The sequence below is a fragment of the Pan paniscus genome, chromosome X, assembly GCF_029289425.2.
Source record: "Pan paniscus chromosome X, NHGRI_mPanPan1-v2.0_pri, whole genome shotgun sequence".
NCBI classification, from domain to species: Eukaryota; Metazoa; Chordata; class Mammalia; order Primates; family Hominidae; genus Pan; species Pan paniscus.
Genome location: NC_073272.2, coordinates 25,822,674 through 25,830,794, shown reverse-complemented (window position 1 = coordinate 25,830,794; position 8,121 = coordinate 25,822,674). Strand labels below are relative to the sequence as shown.

Genomic DNA, 8,121 nt, shown 5'->3' with positions numbered 1-8,121 from the left:
GATGTACAAAGAAACAGCAAAGTGTGACCCATACTCAGGAAAATAAGGAGTCAACAGAAAACTACCTCTGAGGGTTCAGTGTTACTGCGATCAGTGCAATTATACTTTTTTTTGTCCTGCATTTTCACATAAGATTATATTAGAAACAATTTCATAAGTCATTAAAACTTCTATGAAAATAATATATATATTTTTTGAGGCAGAGTCTCCCTCTTTCGCCCAGTCTCCCGGGTTCAAGCACTTCTCCTGCTTCAACCTCCCAAATAGCTGGGATTACAGGCATGTGCCACCACGCCTGGCTAATTTCTTCATATTTTTAGTAGAGATGGGGTTTCCCATGTTGGCCAGGCTGGTCTCGAACTCCTGACCTCAAGTAATCCACCCACCTCAGCCTCTCAAAGTGCTGGGATTACAGGCGTGAGCCACCGCACCCAGCCACATTTACCACATTCTAACAGGCCACATAATTTGCTTATTTATTTTATTACCTGACACATGTAATCCGTACAAGGGCTAGAGTTTTCATATGTTTTATTCACTGATGGATCCCCAGTGGGTAGAACAAGACTTGGCATGTACTAGGCACTTACACATACTTATGGAATGAATAAATAAATAGTATAGTAGATTGCAAACCAACAATTTGTGGAATTAAGTAGGAATAAAAATACAACTATGTGAAGATAATTTACTATGTTAATGTAATTACATGGTACAGTGGAAAGATCATGGGGTGGCTGGGTGCGGTTGATCACGCCTGTAATCCCAGCACTTTGGGAGGCTGAGGTGGATGGATTACTTGAGGTCAGGAGTTCGAGACCAGCCTGGCCAACATGGGAAAACCCATCTCTACTAAAGTTACAAAATTTAGCCGGGCGTGGTGGTGTGTGCCTGTAGTCCCAGCTACTTGGGAGGCTGAGGCAGGAGAATCACTTGAACCTGGGAGGCAGAGGTTGCAGTGAGCCAATCACGCCACTGCACTCCAGCCTGGATGATAGAGGGAGACTCTGTCTCAAAAAAAAAAAAAAAAAAAAAAAAAAAGTAAAAAGAAAAGTGATTACCAAGACAACTACCGCAGACTGGGAATTTCTGAAAAGCCTCAACTTTTCTTTTCTTTTTTTTTTTGAGACAGCGTCTAGTTCCGTTGTCCAGGCTGGAGTGCAGTGGTGCAATCTCGACTCACTGCAACCTCTGCCTCCTGGGCTCAAGCCATACTCCTACCTCAGCCTCCTGAGTAGCTGGGACCGCAGGCCCGCACCACCATGCCAGCTAATTTTTTGTATTTTTAATATAGACGGGGTTTCACTATGTTCGTCGGGCTGGTTTCCAACTCCTGACCTCTAATGATCCTTCCGCCTCGGCCTCCCAAAGTGCTGGAATTACAGGCGTCAGCCACCACGCCTGGCCTCAATTTCTTAAAAAACAAAAACAAGAGGGAGGAGGAGGGTATGCAGTATCCTAAATCCTCAGAACCCCTGGGGAAGAACCTCATTCCAACTCCACCAGCACTCCCAGGCCCAAGCTTCTAGCATGCTTCCGACCTCGCTAGCTGCTAAATAAATAGCTATTGAGGAATGTGTATTCTCAAATACTTAGGCTAGAGGGCTAAGAAAAGACAGCTTCCATCCACGTCTGTGGGACTCTACCAGTGTGAAAGGATACTCTCAAGGTATTTAACAACTCCCATTACAGTCCAGAAATTGGTGGGGAAAGTTAAAATATATTTTCTTTTCTTTTTTTTTTTTGAGACGGAGTTTTGCTCTGTTGCCTGAGCTGGAGTGCAGTGGCTCACGCTTGTAATCCCAGCACTTTGGGAGGCCGAGGCGGGCGATCATGAGGTCGGGGGTTTGAGACCAGCCTAGCCAACACAGTGAAACCCCGTCTCTACTAAAAATACAAAAGTTAGCTGGGCACGGTGGCGAGCGCCTGTAATCCCAGCTACTCGGGAGGCTGAGGCAGGATAATCGCTTGAACCCGGGAGGCGGAGGTTGCAGTCAGCCGAGATCCACTGCACCCCAGCCTGAGCGACAGACTCCATCTCAGAAAAAAACAAGCAAACAAAAACAAAACAAACAAACAAACAAAAACAAGAAAAGAAAAGTTAGCCGAGCATGGTGGGGCACGTCTGTGGTCCTAGCTATTCGGGAGGCTGAGGTGGAAGGATTGCTTGAGCCCGGGAGGTCAAGGCTGCAGTGAGCTGAGATCATGCCTCTGCCCTCCAGCCTGGCCGAGAGTGAGACTGTCTCAAAAATAATAATAATAATAATAATAACATAAAAATAAGAAATAAGAGTGAAAGAGGCATCATTGATTGAAGATAACTTGGGGAGGGGTTCATATAGTAAACGTATAGATTGATTGAAAGACACAGCCCAGTTTTAAAACTACATAAATATCCAAAAAAGCACATTTGAAATTCCACATGAGACCTTGCAATGTCAAAATAAGGAGGGACGGGGAGCATGGTGATCACAGAATGGCTTATGACATCACTCACTACATTTATACCTGGTACACAGAGCGCAGAAACGTTTCAACTCTTGCTTGAATCAAGAACAGAAGCCTCTCTTTAGACAGGTCAGTGCCACATAGTAATGTATAGCTTAAAATGTTAGTTAATGTACAAAAATCCAAACTCAGCGTTTAGATGTTCGGGAATAATGCATGAACATTTAAATATTCAGAAGTGGAATGTATGCATTTTTAAAGTTTATTTTATGATTTAATTTTAAAAATGTTTTAATGTGAAATTCTGGGGTAATTTGTCATGTAGTAATAGATACAAATATGGCAAGCAGGGATTTTTAAATAATGAACAGAAATATCTTAAAGGAGCTATTGGAAAAGATGGAAAGAAAGTGTGAACAACTTGAGAATTTCAGTGTCTTACAGTTTTTTTAAAGCTTGTTATAGTTTAAATCGGAATAAGGAAGCGTATTTCCAAAAGATTGAAGTGATTCTGTTATCTCTCCCACGAAGTAGTCTACTTCAGCAAAACAGTACACCGTGTGCTATTTTGGCCTCTTGGGAAAGATGGCATGTTCAAGTTTGCTAGAAAGAGATAATTATCGCTTTTAGCGACACCTCTCACGGAAAGTTCATCGGGATATTGGTCTAGAGAGAAAATGGCGGCGGGGGGTGGGGGTGGGGGAAGCCGAAATACCTCAGTTTAGGATCTGCTATGGGCAATGGATGCCCTAATTTAAGGTTAATTGTAGATCCACGGGCTTCCAACTGTGTATTTCCGTCATCTACACTTTTCCCAGAAAGAGATGCCATAATAAATTTACAAAACAGTCCTATAGTCTAGTTTTATATTCTTGTCAAGAAAAGGTAATATTTAAAAAGTACTAGCTAGAATTCTATAAAAAACCAACAACAAAAATCACTGCCCTCTGAATGTTCGTTCTTGATTATTTTGACGCGAGTAGAGACAGAACAGCTTTTTTAAATCCGGCATTATCTCCGGGTGGTGCAGACATGCAATTTTTTATGAATTTTCCCACCCTGGGGAAATCGATTTCTGAAACGTGTAATTGTTGTGCAGTAAGCCAAGTGGACAGTGACGCAATAGTCCACTGCAAGTTGCCTTACAAAAAATGATGTCATTTGGCGCAGATCTAGTCACTTTTATAACAGGTAGCTATGGAAAAGCTCCCTCCACGTTGTCCCCGATTCCCCCACCCCCACCGTGGCCAAGATGCAAAAAGACACTTTCCTGGCTTCCTAGCCCTCAACTTGTCGAGGGTGGGCGCACCGCAGTGGCTCAGGGCCCATCGCTCGTGCAGGCGGAGAGAGACCGCTGCAAGGGGACGAGGACAGCTGAGTGTCCTCAGCCCCGACGGCGGCGCCGCGGGGGAAGCTGCGTCGGGCCCAGTCCGGGGCCGCGACGCCCGGCCGCCTGTTTTCCTCGGTGGGAAACCGCTGGCGTGGCGGGCCGGCAGCCGGGACGCGGGGCGCCGCAGGCGCGGGACAGCCTTCCCCGCCCCCCCTTCCCCCCTTCCCCCCTTCCCCCCCGTTCCCACACCCGCTCCCGCTCCCGTGGCGCCGGAAGTGACGCGTTTTGGGCTGAAAGATGGCGGCATTGGCGCTCGACCAGGGGGAAGGTAAACACCCGCCAGGCCACGGGCTGGCCCCCTCGGGGCGCCAGCAGGGGCCGAGGGGGGGGGCCTCCCGGGCCAGCTCCCCGCCCCCAACGGCTTCCCACCCTCCGCCCTCTCTCCCAGCGTGGCGGGCTTCCGCGTCAAGACGACAGCGCACGGGGCCCCCTGCCGGCCAGCCCCGCCTCCCTGGGCGGGCCCCGGGCGGCTCCCGCGGCCCGCAGGGGGCGCGCGGCCCGGAGCGGCCCCCGGCTCGTGGCCCCGCACGCCCCGCCCCTTCCCCGCCCCTTTCCCGCCTTCCTCCACCCCCGGCGTGGGTGATCCCGAGGCTCGGCGCGCTTCGGGGCAGAAGCCCAGAGACGCCGTCCTCGACGCTGCCTCAGCTGGTGCTTCTGTCTCTGCCTGCTGCCCCCCAGCCCTTTTCCCCGCCCGCGGCCCCAGTCGGCCCTCCCGCCGAGCCCCGTCGGGTGCTGCGAGGCCCCCGGCGTTGGCAAGGTCGGTCCGGGCCCCGACGCCGCGCCGCCTCGTGCGGAGCCCGACTGTCTGGTTTCTCGACTCAGCGCTGTCTTCTTTCCCAGGACTTATCCAGAGGGGGCTGCAGGCGAGCACGCTCGTGCCCCGCCGGAGCGACCCGGCTCGTGCCGGGAGCGGCTGCTCGTAGACGTCCGAGGAGCCTGCCGAGTGCCGTCCCGGCGCCCGACCGCCCACCCATCGGCCCGCTGGCCCGGTTCTTCCTGATGCAGACTGCCGTCCACTAGAGGCTGGACAGGACCCCCCGAGGTACGTAGCCGCCCCTGGCCGCCGGCCTGCGGAGCCCGGGCTTCGCCCGCGGCCCCGAGCTAGGCACGAATTCGCCGGCCCTCTCTGCACGGACCCGAGTCAAACATTTGGTAGACGCCGGGACCTCGTTTGTCTTCGAGTTTACTTAAATTGTTTGAAATGTAATTTTTTTTTTCCAGAGACAGCGAGAAAGAAAAAGGAAGAAGCATAATTCAGCCATTTTTTGCAGCACACAGCTGCAGGTACCATGATTATTTTTTGCCTAGCCCGTTCCTTCCCTTTAACAATTCAATTTATGCCTGAAATAGAACTATGCAAAATGCGAGGCATAAAACTAGGAATCGGAAGGTCTGGGTTCGACTTGGGTGACTCTGAGAAAAAATCGCGTACCGAGCCTCGGTTTCTTATCTATGAAATATAGTCGGTACTACCAACATCGCAGGGTTGAGAGGACTATATGAGGTCATATATGTGAAAATAATCCTTAACTGTAGAGTGTTGTAAGAACGCAAGGCCGTTTTTTAAGTAACCTTTGGTAGAGTGGTTAATGTAGTGGCTAACTGTTGCTGCCTCTTTATTTCTATATTATAAATATAAGCAAATAAGTACGGAATAATAGTAAAGCAGTGCTGTGAATCCATAGATCTGTAATAGTCACGTTGCTTGGCCTTCCTCCTACGAAGTGCTAACTGCTTATTTAAATAACGGTATTCTTTAATTCAAATGTAACGTTACCGTAGGGGCTTTGCTTTTCATCGTTCTAGGCCGCTTTAGGCCCCTTTTCTTACTCCAAGTATTTAACACCTTACATTTGTTAGTCTTTTCTATTTTCCGAATTTGTTTGCCTTTGTTAATCTGATTAAGTGGTAATTTAGAAAATGCTTTGCAGACATATATGCCCTAATTTTAATGCCTGTTTTTCATATCTAGGGAGCAGGATGCTTGAATACTTCTACTAATTTGAAAATTGGTTTTGAAGAGCTTATCAATGCATTCATGTTTCAGTAATCCTTAATAGATCTAGAAATGTATAGAACATTTCAACTTTTTAGCACTTAATTAATTATATAATTTTATTCTCATTTTTAATCACAACACGTAGTAGGTGCTTAGAGTCACAGTTTATCAGTGGTAGAGGATGTTAACTTGCACTCTTCATTGCTGATTAATTTGGGGAAAGAATAGGATAGTAAATATTTGTGGTTTGAAAATTAAATTTATTTTGCCAGGATTTATATGTGTAGCAGATCAGTATGGATCATTTTTACTTGGCATATCAAAAATATAGTATGGTTTGGCTTAAATGGTCCACAAAAAGTGAAAAGAGAAGCATTTTTGGGTATATTGTTATTTTTAGCTAACAAATGGTTTTGAGTAGTTAGATGTTTTATTAAATTTATAATCCTCTAGTCCAATACCAGTTGTCTTCCAGAGTATGCTTTTGTGTTTTGTAAAAAGGCAAAATAATAGAAGTTGGGCAGGATTTACATAGTAAAAGGAAGAGCCTACTTCAAAGTGGCTGGTTTTATAGATTGGATTTATCACTAATCTTGATAAAATTTTGACAAATCATTGCTTTATTGGGGATTTCAAGGTTTGACCTTCTCTCTACCTCGAGTCGGGTTATCTCAGAAACCTAACCTTGATCAGGGCAGGCTTGGCTTCATGGATGTTCAGAAGGGCCCCACACTTGGTTTAATAATCTGCATGTAAAACTGGGATTGTACGGTATAAGGGTGAATGGTAAAATTCATGCTAATTTAAATTTTTAATTTTCCTTTACTCAGAACGACATTAAACATCAAATTTAAAAAACACGGTGAGAGCCGGGAGCGGTGGCTCAGGCCTGTAATCCCAGCACTTTGGGAGGCCGAGGCGGGCGGATCACCTGAGGGTCGGGAGTTTGAGACCAGCCTAACCAACGTGGAGAAAACCCCGTCTCTACTAAAAATACAAAGTTAGCCGGGCGTGGTGGCGGGCGCCTGTAATCCCAGCTACTCTATTCCCAGCTACTCGGGAGGCTGAGGCGGGAGAATCGCTGGAACCCGGTAGGCAGAAGTTGCGGTAATCCAAGATGGCGGCACTGCACTCCAGCCTGGGCGACGAGAGCAAAACTCCGTCTCAAAAAAAAAAAAAACCGCGAAACAGTTGAGAGATACGGAAGAAAGTTTTGAAAGAGCTTTACATTTTATTACCTTTAACGACTTTTTTTTTTTTAAGACAAGAGTCTTGTTCTGTCGTCGCCCAGGCTGGAGTGGAGTGGTGCGATCCCCGCTCATTGGAGAGGAACCTCCACCTCCCGGCCCGCTCATTGGAACCTCCACCTCCCGGCCTCAAGCGATTCTTGGGCCTCAGCCTACTAAGTAGCTGGGATTATAGGCGCTCGCCACCACGCCCGGCTAATTTTTGTATTTTTAGTAGAGACGGGGTTTCACCATGTTGGCCAGGCTGGTCTCGAACTCCTGGACTCAAGTGATCTACCCGCCTTGGCTTCCCAAAGCGCTGTAATTACTGGCGGGAGCCGCCGTGCCCAGCCTTTTTTTTCTTTTTCTTTTTTTTTTTATCTTTTGAGACACAGTCTTGCTCTGTCTCCCAGGCTGGAGTGCAGTGGCGCGATCTCGGCTCACTGCAACCTCCGCCTCCCGGGTTCAAGTGATTCTCCTGCCTCAGCCTCCCGAGTAGCTGGGATTACAGATGCGCGTCACCATGCTTGACTAATTTTTGTATTTTTAGTAGACACGGGGTTTCACCATGTTAGCCTGGCTGGTCTCGACTGACTTCAAGTGATCCGCCCGCCTCGGTCTCCCAAAGTGCTGGGATTACAGACATGAGCCACCGCGCCCGGCCATCGCCCAGCCTTTTAACAACATTTTTCCCTGATTTTGAACAAGAGTCCCCGCAAATGATGTAGGTGGCCTGTTGTCAAGCCTGGCCTTTCCCAGTGCAAATGTTTTGAGAGTGAATAATGTTAACTGTGAGGAGAATGAATCTTTAGCTTAGAGGAGGTGGATTACTTTATTAGCATCTATTTTCTCTGAATTGGAGTGCTATAGCTCATGTGGTGCTTTTTTTTTTTTTATTGAAGAGAAATGAAAGATAGAGCCATGGGTGAGGCATTGTAGAACAGTGTTTAATAGGGGAGGCTCTGAAGTCAGGCAGACCCCAACTTCACAACTTACTAATAATTATAGCCTTGGGCAAGTTACTTAACCTCTGTGAGCTTTGATGTTCTCATCTTTAA

General features: G+C 47.5%; 1 protein-coding gene across 2 annotated transcripts in view; it reads left to right on the top strand.

Moving 5' to 3' along the window:
• The first annotated feature begins 715 nt into the window (after nt 1–715).
• The window catches only part of KLHL15 (kelch like family member 15), a 45,242-nt gene continuing 37,836 nt past the window's right edge, over nt 716–8,121 (top strand). The window contains exons 1-2 of one of the 2 annotated variants that reach the window (XM_055106811.2): nt 716–2,577; nt 4,679–4,880. The gene's annotated coding sequence lies outside the window, so the exon portion shown is untranslated. Of the gene's footprint in view, nt 2,578–3,935; nt 4,107–4,678; nt 4,881–8,121 lie in introns of those variants that run through there. The other variant, XM_034949641.3, reaches the window with a different exon arrangement.